Source organism: Leucoraja erinacea, chromosome 6 (assembly GCF_028641065.1).
Source record: "Leucoraja erinacea ecotype New England chromosome 6, Leri_hhj_1, whole genome shotgun sequence".
Lineage (NCBI taxonomy): Eukaryota > Metazoa > Chordata > Chondrichthyes > Rajiformes > Rajidae > Leucoraja > Leucoraja erinaceus.
The window spans coordinates 73,837,788-73,851,508 of NC_073382.1; the positions used below are offsets into that span (position 1 = coordinate 73,837,788).

At 38.3% G+C, this 13,721-nt stretch overlaps 1 protein-coding gene across 2 annotated transcripts in view; it reads right to left on the bottom strand.

Moving 5' to 3' along the window:
• The window catches only part of LOC129698314 (protocadherin-17-like), a 135,401-nt gene that overhangs the window by 30,933 nt on the left and 90,747 nt on the right, over nucleotides 1-13,721 (bottom strand). The gene's annotated exons all lie outside the window — the stretch shown is intronic.

The following is a 13,721-nucleotide window of genomic DNA, read 5'->3' on the forward strand; positions in this document are numbered from 1 at the left end:
GAAATTAAAGATCAATATATCAGATAATACTATATCGTTATTAAAAATGTCCCGTTCTTAGCAAACATCTGCACTGCAGATCTACTGGAGTTTTAATTAAAACATCTAATTTCCCCAAGCCATACCTTTAAAGGAACTTGGAACCAATTCCATAGTTTAATACAATGGTAATCAAACTATATCCTGTTATGATGAAGATTTGCAATGCGATGGTCATGTTGAAAATTAATTCAATAAAATCCCAAAGCAAATATGTCCCTTTTAAAACGTATGTAAGACTTTTAAATATCGGACATAAAATTCTATTCAAATATTCCTTGCCTATACTTGGCTACATTATTTTATAAAACATCAAGAGATGTATATTCATGTAAATCCACGTTCTTCTCAAAATGAACTGGATTAGCTCAGCGAGAAATAATCCTTCTAAGAAAAAAAGCGGATACATAGTAAGATATATCTACAGATGAGTATTGCACAGTAATGAGATGAAAGAAGGATTAGCACTTCATGAATTCAGATGAATTTAGATCAAAATGGACATCTTGGCATGTTTCAGTATTTCAGATGATGCTCAGGTGCACAACCTTTTAGAAAAATCCTTCCATAAGAAAAAAAGCTCGATTGGCGCCAAACATAGTAAGATAGGTCTGTACTACTACAGATGGAGTTATTGTAAATCATTGCAAATGTAAGTGAGGGCTTTTATGTGAAGGGGGGTGAAGGATTAGCAGTCCCCTACTGGTCATGAATACCTTAACAGATGAAGTTTAGATCATCTGGCTGGGCGCTAAATGCGCGGCCATCTTGGGACACACTCAGTGTTTCAGTATTTCAGATGATGCCTGTATCTGCGCACACACACGTCTTCTATTTTATTTCTGAATATTATATTTAATATTTTTATTTAAATTTATTGATAGGGTAGATTTCTTAGCACTTCCTCTGGGATAATGTGTCCTAACAGCTGCCCGATTGCTATAATAAAACGTTGAAATATATTAAAAAAATTAAGAGATTTCATTTGATAATCTGTAACATTCCAGGATTGTAAATCGGTGTTTCCGGTTAATGAGCGCTACCATTTATCTCCCCAACATAAATTACTTTTAATCAAATAGATTGATCACTCTCTAGATTTTTAGTTCACAAATGTAACTAAAATACAGGTCCATCCACCATTTCTATTTTTTTTTTTTTTTATTTTTATTTAAATTTATTGATAGAGTAGATTTAGCACTTCCAGGGAGCCTTGCTGGATTGCTATAATAAAACGCTGAAATATATAAAAAAAATTAAGTGGGACAACAAGGATTGTCAAATCGTAATAATGATACAATTATCTCTCCCAACAAAATTACAAAAATATTGATCATATCTTTCAGATAGTAACTAAAATACAGTGCACCAATTTTTTTGTTTTGTTTTTTTTTTTTGGCAGGCTCCAGAGCCTTGCTTCTTTGTGGGGGAAACATAGACTGTTTAACAATGCACCTTGATTAAAATTTTCAGATGTATATAATTAGCAAGAATAAAATAGACTGTATTGGAATGTTGAATACTTTTGATTGTTGATTTTGATTATTAATACTGGAAAGAATAAGTTTCAATCGTAAAGGGAGAAAATCAATTTGTGTCACAAATGAAGAAGTTGCTAGAAATAATCATTAGGCATTATCAACACCAAAATCTTGAACTGTCTTCCTTTCATATTAGATCTCCTGAATGCTGCAAGCATTTTCAAATGCTCTTTTCAGATTTCCAGGATTGTCATTTTTATTTAATTAATGTTGACTTAATTAAAAACATTTTTTTTAAATGATATAAATTATCGCAAAGAGTTGGAATTAAAATTTTATTTCAAACTGTGGTGGTGTGAAATTATAGTTCAGTAGCTATAAGGACATTGAGGAGAAAATACCCCCGGTATTTCAGTATCAACTCAAACTAAACAATGTATTTTCTATTTTAATATTTAACATCATCAAAATAAATCTCTTTAGTAAAGATTTATGATTACATACAGGCAGGTAAACATCCTTAACTAGGTTGTGAATAATGCAGAACAATATAATTACCAATGAACAACATTTTATTGAGCATAATCAACATGACGCACATTTAAATCAAAATTTTCTCAACATGATAAATCGAAATTTAAAAAGAAATCCCTTTTCACACTGCACTAAAGACTTTAATATTATCTCCTTGATTGGTATAGCTTGCTAAAATCTTGAAAGTAACTAATGATGGAGTCCTAATCTTGGAATTATAAGCCTAGAAATTCAATGCAATGCTGCTCTAATGCGCATCTGTATTGAACTTTGAGTAAAATCACTAACTGTGATTTTATAATGAACATAGAGCATATTGATATTTTGGATTGTGCAGTTCCATGTGTGTGACATGCATACACATAGATGTTACATGGCCCACAGCTAATAAATCTCCCTTTTATATTATCTAAGGAAACCGATTCCAGCCTCTCCTGCTGCTCTATGACCATAAGATGTGACTGCAAACAGCCACATGAACTATGAAACCATGAACTATTTGTACAAAGGACCTAAATGCTTTCATCAATGTACTATTCAACAGCAATTTATATCATGCATGATACCACAAGATGTATTAACATCAATCAGCGTGCAATGCCCATTTGATTCACAGCTGCCACGTTGAAGAACAATGCTGCAACAAAGAAACAGTGCAAGCTATGAACAAGAAAACAGACAGTAATACTGAGAATCAGGACTACACTACTTAAAGGATTACACTTTATCTCGTCATATTTGGGTAAGTTCCTTAGCTGAATCTTCTGGTGTCTTCTCTGAGCACAATTATGTACCACAGCAAATCATTATTCATTTTTTAGGAGGATCTGAAAGGTTCCACTCCAAATCTTTTACCATTGCTAGCGCCATCTCCCAGAAACTGATGGAGAAGAGGCATGCCCACTCCTATTTTTTTCGTGGCATTCTTCACCCTTGGAATTCATGCACAATGTCAAAGAAACCCTAAAAATTGTGCCACTTTGCAGCACAAAGCCTTAAGGGCTTGTCCCACTTTCCCGAGTTATTCACAAATTCTCCCGAGTTTTCCCCTTGATTCAAACTCGCAGAATGTTTGTAATGGGTCTGTAGGAGGCCGTAGGAGTCCATGGATATATCGTAGCGGCTCGTTATGCTAGCCGTAGGTACTCGGGGCAGCGGGTAAGTCGGGACATTTTTAACAGCCTGATAAAAAATGTCCACGAGTTAAAAAGAAAAGTCGGGAGGATGCCCCGAGTACCGACGGCTGGCATAACGAGCCGCTACAATATATCTACGGACTCCTACGGACCCGTTACGGACATTCTGCGAGTTTGAATCAAGGGGAAAACTCGGGAGAATTTGTGAATAACTAGGGAAAATTTGTGAATAACTCGGGAAAGTGGGACAGGCCCTTCACAGTGCATTCAGAAAGTATGCACTTTTTCCACATTTTGTTACGTTACAGCCTTATTCTTAAATGGATTAAATTATTTTTTTTATCATCAATCTACACACAATACGCCATAATAAAAAAGCGAAAACGGGTGTTTAGAAATTTTTGCAGTCATAAAAAATAAATAACTGAAATATCACATTTACATAAGTATTCAGACCCTTTTCTCTATACTTTGAGGCACCTTTGGCAGCGATTACAGCCTCAAGTCTTGGGTATAACGCTACAAGCCTGGCACACCTGTATTTGGGTAATTTCTCCCATTCTTCTCTGCAGATCCGCTCAAGCTCTTTCAGGTTGGATGGGGAGCGTCGATGCACAGCCATTTTCAGCTCCCTCCAGAGATGTTTGATTGGGTTCAAGTCCAGGTTCTGGCCGGGCCACTCAAGGACATTCACAGACTTGTCACAAAGTCACTCCTGTGTTGTCTTGGCTGTGTGCATAGGGTCGTTGTCTTGTTGGAAGGTGAACCCCCAGCCCAGTCTGACGTCCAGAATGTTCTAGAGCAGGTTTTCATCAATGATCTCTCTGTACTTTGCTCCTTTCATCATTCCCTCAATCTGGACTAGTCTCCCAGTTCCTGTCGCAGAAAAAACATTCCCACAGCATAACGCAGCCACCACCATGTTTCACCGTAGGTATAGTATTGGCCAGGTGATGAGCGGTGCCTGGTTTCCTCCAGATGTGACGCTTGGCATTCAGGCCAAAGAGTTCAATATTGGTTTCATCAGACCAGAGAATCTTGTTTCTCATGCCTTTTGGCAAACTCCAAGTGAGCTGTCATGTGCTTTTTACTGAGGAGTGGCTTCCACTCTACCATAAAGGCCTGATTGGTGGAGTGCTGCAGATATAGTTGTCCTTCTGGAAGGTTCTCCCATCTCCACAGAGGAAGTATGAAGCTCTGTCAGAGTGGCCATCGGGTTCTTGGTCACCTCCCCCGATTGCTTAGTTTGGCCGGGCTGCCAGCTCTATGAAGAGTCCCGGTGGTTCCAAAGTTTTTAAATTTAAGAATGACGGAGGCCATGGTGCTCTTCGGGATCTGCAATGTTGCAGAAATTGTTTTATACCCTTCCGCAGATCTGTGTCTAAACACAATCCTGTCTCGGAGGTCCACGGACAATTCCTTCGTCTTTATGGCTTGGTTTTTGCTCTGAAATGTACCGTCAACTGTGGGACCTTATAGACAGGAAATCATGTGTCAATTTAATTACCCATTGGTGGGCCCGAATTTCCAATATCATGTCCCCCCGCCGCATCAAACCTTTCTCAATTTACAATGGGATAGACATTGGTGGGCCCGAATGAAGTTGTAGATTTCAACAATCTGCATTTATAATCAAATAGAAATGTGACTTTATGAGGATGATTTCCTACCTTTCAATTTGAATATCAAGTGTTCATAGCAATATCATACTTTATAATAAATGTGAGAATCATTTCAGTTTATTTCTTTTTAATTACTTTGCAAAATAGATGGGAAAAATCTATACACATAACTGTTTATCAATGCTTCTTTATTCTGGGGCATTGTGTGTGCAATTGATGATAAAAAACACACTCATTTGTTGGGTGTACAAAGTATGAAATTTTGGATCAATTTTAAAATAAGGCTGTAAACGTAACAAAGGAGATGTGGAAATAGTGAAGAGGTCTGATTATACTTTCTGAATGCACCAATTCTTAAAGAGCCTCCCAGACTGAAAATGTCTTCTAAGGATTGCTTCTCCAAATACAGATTGAAACTCTCTAGATTTGAACAATCTCTGGTTGCTTTATGACCACAAGATTTGACTGTGAGCATCCACCTTATATGTATTAATGAACTATCTGCAATAAAAGCCAACATATTTTAATTAATTTGCAAACTCAACTGCAATAACAAAATTGAACACAGAACAGTTTAGTACAGCAACACATCCTTGGGTCCACAATGTCCGTGCAGAACATGATGCCAAGATAAACTAATCTCCTCTGATTACATGTGATCCACATTCGTCCATCCCTGCACATCCATGTGCCTATCCAAAAGCCTATCAATTGCCACCATCGTATCAGCCTCCACCACCACTCCTGGCAGTGTGTTCCAGGCACCCATATAACCATATAATGAGGAGCGGACGGAGCTCTCTAAACGCATTATCTCCTTTAAACTTTGCCTGTATCAACTTAAAGCTATCTAGTCCTTGACATTTCTGTCTTGGGAAAAAGATTCTGTCTGTCTACCCTATCTATGCCAAGCATTATTTTATAAACTTCCATCAAGTCTCCCCTCAGCCTCTGACCTTCCAGGGAAAACAACCAAGTTTGTCCAACCTCTCCTTGTCACAAGTCACATCAACCTCCGTATATATGTATAAAGATATATATTGCTGCAATACTCCCTGAAGCAATTGCTATTATTTCTTACTTCAAAGTTGCATAAATGGAATTTCAATTTCACAAATGAACAATATTATAAAATGCTGTGCATCACAATTATCATTACACTAATTTCTAATTCCCTATATTTAAGTGTATTTTTAACAATGCTTTAAGTCATTATTCTTTTTTCAAAATTGTTTAACATCGTTTAACCCTACAAACCATGCATGCCTCAATCGATGACACCTAGCCTTGACCCTGGGGATGAATTGCTTCAAAAGAAAAATTGGAAAATGTCAATATTTTGAATGTTAATAACCTGCAAAACTAATTTTCTGCTGAGAAATCCTGGAATTCAAGCTAACACTTTTTGATCATTTTGTTGCAGAATTAATTATTGGTGTTTGTAACTTTCTGTTTAAAATGAAACATTATACTGACCTAGAATTAATTCCACAAATATACTGCCACACTCACAGCTGTTCAGCAAATCTGTAATATGCCCTTTCTTTTGAATTGTGTTTTATCTTTTTACTTGATTTTCAGATTTAAAGAAATATGACTTGTATTTACATAACATCTTTCATGTTCCCAACACCATTTGAAGTATTTTGAAATGCAGTCTTTTAACGTAGGGAAATGGGGAAGCCAAATTGCATGCAGCAAAGCCACTCAAATGGCAATATTATAAATATCTGGAAACTATTTTACTTCAGAATTGATGTTTACTTGCGCAATTCATAGCAGAGCAGCCTAGTTATGCTTTGGTGACCCCCCCCCCCCCCCCAGCTATTACCACCTCATATGTAAAACAATACAAATTAAATATTAAATATTGTTTTAATTTTGCATTTTGTGTCACTTAGAGGCACAATTCACTTCAGGGCTCCAGCATTTAAAGTGCAGTCTGAAGCTATTCACATCATGATGAAAAATGTGTGTGCTGCTGATTTTTTGGCTTAAATAACACACAGAGCCCTTGCCATATTTCCTTATGACATAGGAGGACCATTCAGTTCATCATGTCCATGCTGATTCTTACATCGATCCTATCAACCTTTATGCTCTCTCAGAAATGTGACTCCTCCTAATAGATAAACCAGACCAATTTTTAACGAGTTGGTCTCCATTTATTGACTTCTTGGATGCATGCGGTACAACAGAATCGTAAAATCCAACTATTTTAGGTCTGGGTGAAAGATGGTCAAGAATACAAATACTCATCTCCTATCTCCTATTTGCTACTCTTTCTCTTGCTCTTTTTTTTCTTTTTTACTTTTCTTCCTCACTCTCTTTCTCTTTTTACACACACTACACATTTTTCTACTCTCTATTATCTAGTCTTTCTTTCTCTCTCTCATTTCTTTAAAAAAAAATGAAGTTGTACATAGAATGTAATATGTCAACATATATTTTGCACCTGAAAAAAGGTACCACTGTATTGTACTTACTTCTAATTTAAAAAAAAAAAAAAAAAAAAAAAAACTCTTATGCTCTCTCACATGCCCAACAAATTCCCATCCAGCTAGAGTAGGGGTTATTTGTAACAGCCAAAATAATTAGCTTGTCAGGTGGAAACCAGAACACCTGGAGAATGCCCACACAGACATTGGAAGAACATGTAAACGTTACACAGGCAGAATCAGAAGTTTAGATCGAGTCAGGTCAGCTGGAGCTATGAGAGTTCACCTCTATCTGCTGTGCCACTTTGCCACCTAATATCTCAATGCACACACCTCATTGGAATTGAAGAATAGACCTCAACATTCCTTATAGAGGACATGAAAAGAGGTTGGCCCTGAGATGTCCTCAACAAGTGACTCATCCCGAACAATGAATATTGCTTTCTCTATTTCCAAACATCAGTCACAAAAATGAAGAAAGATCATTCTGTCAGGCAGGAAGGGAACACCCTCTTACTCAAAAAGCCAATAATTCTAAGGAGAGGACATCTTCCCAAAAGGTTGCTTTATGAACTTAATCAACCATCTCTCTCTTTCATTGCAATGAGACATACTGTCTGCATACATCTGCAGGTGTGATGGCCAGTCCTAAAAATATCCCCATTCACCCAGCATCGGCATGTTCTTTTTTGCAGATCATTGTAAGATCTCTGAAGCGATCTAAAGACCCAAGACCTACCACTCTTCCGCAATGCTGCAGTGAAAAACAAACAGAATATGTGGCATACACATACACTGCTGGAATATTTCAGAGGCTAGGAAGTTAAGACTACACCAATCTTGTCCTCCATGGTAGAGCAGTACAGATGTGGATCTGTGCCTGCAAGAGGACACAGACCTTTGGCAATACTGACTAAAAAAGCCTTCCTTTCTGAGGCTTGTTTCTTCAGAGATGTTGAGATATAAAAGTGTCTCCTCAGCCATTCTTGATGGTGTGATGACTAGAAATGATTTCTTCCTGCCTTCCTGTTGTCCGCTTTTCTTTGATGCCGTTTAGTCAGTGCCAACATTCAGCTGACCATCCAAGGACCACTATTTAAGCATCCATAAGGAATGCAGTAAATGCATTGCACCTTATCAACTGTGGCAAATAGATTTATCAAATAGACTGCAGAGTTAGCAATCCGCATGCAGAGTATTTTGCAGAAGAATTTCATAATTCTGTTTTGGAACTTAGGACAATTAAACACTCTTGACTAATTGTGTAAATTGTGCGAGTAACCCTCTGAATGCTGCTATTTATTTCAAGGAACACAAAGGAGAAAGGTTTCAATTAATAGTGGCCAATGATTGACCTAGTGGAGAAATGCGACCCAGTTTCTTTTGGAAATGCTCAACGCATGCGTAGCATGCAGATTTTATTGCGTATTTTGCATGCAACTAATGAACGACATGCATATATGTACATCTAGTCCGTAAATACTAACTCTAATTTCAGATCACACCATTACAATCCAATTGTCCATTGGTCAGTCAAGAAATTAAGGAGCACTTATGCTTTTCTTCATTTTGTGTGATAGAATCTATAATGAGTTAGCATTTCTGCAGTGCAGAAATACAATGCCAGCCCAGATTTTGTTCTTGTTCCCTGATGTCGGACATGAAACCAAATACTTGATTTTTGTGTAAGGCTTTTTATTGTTAAAGTGTCCTGAATATAAAATTAACTTTCAAACTGAATTTGAAATCAAATGATATTTAAAAAATATCAATAGCCCACACCAACTAGTCAGGATAGAATATTTACTTTCAAAATTGTTTTCATTTTTTTACTCTGCTTCTACATATTCTCCTTTTTCCCAATTTCATCCCTTCCATTGCTTTGGTATTTTGTGTTGGTGATAACATTCAAAAACCACTAACAGCACCCTGATATACCGATAAATTGTCTGTATTCATTTGTGATCTGAGAGAGCAAGTACTGTATCACCTAGAGTCGCTAGTCTAAACATATTTCAACTCCACAAACACAAATTGACACTTTATCCTTGTAAAAATTAGGACGTCAGTAAGTAAACCTCTGCATTTGAAAAGTAAAATAGAATTGTCTTGTTGTGATAGTCAATTAGCAGTAGCCGGGCAACTGGGATTAGTTGATAATCCCTTAAAATCTATTTATCCAAATCCCAAAACACGAATCAACCCAATCACCATGCTTGCTTACTTAAAATACAATAAACATGTTGCTTGGGGATGTAACCTGTATCACCTGGCTTAGTCAACGTAAGGTGGAAATGAAGGTTGCATTTCTTCGAGCAAATCAAACCCATTGGGGGTCTGCAGTAAGATGTGCAAGTAATTCCTCCTCACAAATTATTGATTTGTCAACACAGACGAGACCATGTAAAAAGATAGCTTAGGTAAGAGATGTGAGCTATCCATAACTAACATGGATTATATATTTTTTTGCTACCAATTCCTACTGGAATTACATTTACAATTCAAAGGCTGGAGTTAAACTGATTTGGATAAGAACATTTGGTACTGCTGAAATTGTTCAGTTTCTTTAGTTATCAAAAGCCTGCATACCCATGGTCTGAAAGGGGGATCTTGTAATTGCATCCTTCTCACAGCAAATATTTTCATTTTCTTTGCCATATGTTTCAGTAGAAGTAAGATTCTTGATATCTTCCAATGAGTTGCTTACCTCTTGCTTCTTCTCAAAGGCAGAAATTCACAATGGGATGGAACTTCCAATATGCCCAAATGGATGCAGCAATGAATAACCTGATAATGGTTAATGGGGGGGGAGAGAGGGATGTGAGGATAATAGAGGTGTTTGTAGATGTTACCTAAAATTATAAATTCAACTTTCAAACCGCTGGGTTGTAAGCTACCCAAGCAAATTATGAGGTGGTGTTCCTCCAGTTTTGTGTGTGCCATCACTCTAACAGTGAAGGAAGCCCAGGATAGAAAGGTCAGTATGGGAATGGGAAGAGGAGTTAAAGTGATTAACAACCAGGAGATCTAATAGGCCTTGGTGGACCAAGCGTAAGTGCTAAGAAAACAAACACGACCGGTTAAATTAATTGGTTAAATGAAGCATTGGAATAAGGTTGAAGTCATCCTGTGAGTCCCTGATGTGGAAGTTACATTGAGGTTGCAAGGGTGATTCGCAACCTGAATTACTTTGCTGAATTTGAAAACTCGTATAATTTGGCTAGGAAATAGCCACAGACACAATTTAGTACCGGTCAAATAGATTTTCCATGTGACTGAATTTCCAGGTACAGATCGACTACAAAGTATTTTACAAAGTTTTGGTAATGGCAGTACAGGAGAGATTCAAATGAGGACATTCTTGAGGATGTTACTAGTGTGTGTAGAATTTTAATTATAAATAGAAATTGGTTAGGGCATGGTTGTTGTTTAGAATTAAGAAAGAAAGTTGATATGAAATTTAATTATCTATTATATATTAAAACTGTGTGCCTGCCGCCTGCCGTCCGTCCGGTTGCCTTTCTGCCTTTTGATTCATTCCATCGTGTGATGTCACAATGCCCAATACTCGCAATAAATCGGAATGGATCCATTTACATGGACGGCTGCTGGCCGCCTTTCTTCTTTTGATTCCCTGCAACTCCGAAACCAGACGCAGAATCGCCGACATCTTTTCAATTTCGGTGGAAATTTCACTTTTCTTTCTAAGTATCTGCTCCTCATTACATTTCGTCGTTTTTAAGTACACATTTTTAATCAAATCCTTCTCCCCCCCCCAATATTTTGAAAATAAACTGGCTTCTCACCCATAGAAGCAGCCCCAGCCCCTGGTGAACGTTCCATCGTGTGATGTCACAATGCCCGATGTTCACATATGTCCAATCGGAATGGATCTATTTACATATGCCTTTGCAGGAGCCCCAGCCCATGGTGAACGTTCCATCGTGTGATGTCACAATGCCCAATGCTCAAAGACATTGTTGCCATAGAGGGAGTACAGAGAAGGTTCACCAGACTGATTCCTGGGATGTCAGGACTTTCATATGAAGAAAGACTGGATAGACTCGGCTTGTACTCGCTAGATTTTATAAGATTGAGGGAAGATCTTATAGAAACTCCTGATTACATTTCGTCGTGTTTATGTACACATTTTTAATCAAATACTTCTCCCCCCTTCAATGTTAAAAAAAAAAAAAAAAAAAAAAAAACAAAAAAAAAAAAAAAAAAAAAAAAAAAAAAAAAAAAATTTTAAAAAAAAAAAAAAGCCTTCTCACCCATAGAAGCTGCCACAGCCCCAGCCCCAGCCCCAGCCCCTGGTGAACGTTCCATTGTGTGATGTTCCAATGCCCAATGCTCAAAGACATTGTTGCCATAGAGGGAGTACAGATAAGGTTCACCAGACAGATTCCTGGGATGTCAGAACTTTCATATGAATAAAGACTGGATAGACTCGGCTTGTACACGCTAGAATTTAGAAGATTGAGGGCGGATCTTATAGAAACGTACAAAATTCTTAAGGGGTTGGACAGGCTAAATGCAGGAAGATTGATCCAGATGTTGGGGAAGTCCAGAACAAGGGGTCACACTTTAAAGATAAGGGGGAAATCCTTTAGGACAGAGATGAGAAAAACATTTTTCACACAGAGAGTGGTGAATCTCTGGAATTCTCTGCCACAGAAGGTAGTTGAGGCCAGTTCATTGGCTATATTTAAGAGGGAGTTAGATGTGGCTCTTGTGGCTAAAGGGATCAGGAGGTATGGAGAGAAGGCAGGTACAGGATACTGAGTTGGATGATCAGCCACGATCATATTGAATGGTGGTGCAGGCTCGAAGGGTCGAATGGCCTACTCCTGCACTTAATTTCTATGGTTCCATGTTTCCCTCTCCTCACCCCTCTCCCTCTCCCACCAATCCCTCTCTCCCCCACCCCCCTTCCCTCTCTAACCCCACCCCCTTCCCTCTCTCCACCACCGCCCTCTTCCTCCTACCCCTCTGTCCCTCTTCCATCACTCCCCCTACCCCTCTCCTCCTCCCTCCCCACTTCCACCTCTCCCCTTCCCCCTCCACTCTCCCTCCTCACTCCTTCCCCTCTCTCCACCCCACCCCTCTCCCCCTCCCTCCCTCCTCCCTTACCTCCCTATCCTCCCCTTCCCCCACATCTCTCTCCCCATCCCCCCTCTCTCACCCCCCCTACCCCACTCTCCTTTCCCTCCCAAATCTGTCCCGTTTCCTCCTCCTCCTCCTCCCCCTCCCTCCCCTCCCTCTTCTCACCCCCCCTCCCCCCACCTGTTTGTTTGGGGGGGGTGTTAATGTGGGTTTGGCCCCGGCCCCCCCCCCCCCCCCCCCCCCCGCAAACGCCGTTGGGGAAACAGACCCAACGGGTCTGCACTTGGTCTAGTGATATATAAAATTATGAAAGACTGTCCAATCTTTCATAATTTTATATATCATAATTAAATTTCATATCAACTTTCTTTTCGTAATTCTAGTGAACAGAATTCGAGTGAACAGAAATGATTAATTTATTTTTGCACAGAAGTCAAATAGGGGACATAGATTTAAAGAAATTATTAGGAGACCTAGTTTCCATCAAAGTAGTGTTCTGGACCTGATTGCATTACATAGTAATTAAGCAAAAATCTACAACACATTTAACATGTATAAGCACTTAAGACCAGGCTGGGAGCTGACACATGGGAAAAGGTCAAATACCTCTTTTTTTCCATTCAGGGACAAATGGACTCCTTTTGTACTGCAAATTTCAATTCATAGGATTGCAATTACTGGGTTCCAAAAATACCTTATGAGCACCTAAGGATACCAATGTTAAAGAAATAAAGGGGAAATGGGCAGCACAGGATCACGATAGTACAGATTGAAGATGACAAAACATTCCGCTGTGACCAAGTTTAAAGGTTTCCAGACATTTAATGCTCAGGCCTGCACTAAATAGCATGGTATATCTAAGCTAGATATCAATGTGAGGTAGGTAGGTGGCAGAGTTTGTCATTGGAGACATTAACAAATAGACCTTCCTGTCTGAAATATGTAGGTTGTGACTTCCAACATTTCCAGTACAGAAATGTAATCACACATTACAGAAATTTAGTGATTTCTTTATTTTCTTGAACTTTTATTTTGCTGATCTACATATTTAAAAAAAAATGTATCTGCTTATTTCTACACATTAAGTCTTAAAATACAAACAAGTTTTATTTGTATTATTGCTGCCATCTATTTTAAGAATAACCAAGTTACGACACTTTGCAAATGTCCAGTTTTTATATCAATTGTAACAAAAATGTCTGGTGGTTTAATTTGCTGCCTGAAAGTAATATTTCTTTGCAACGCTACAGATTCAAGATCCCAGCTTCATTAAATGGCACCGACTTCCAATAGAAAGTTTTTGAAATACCACTCAAGTAGCAGTTACAGTTGAGTTCTTAAAATTCAGCAATAGCCAGATTGAAT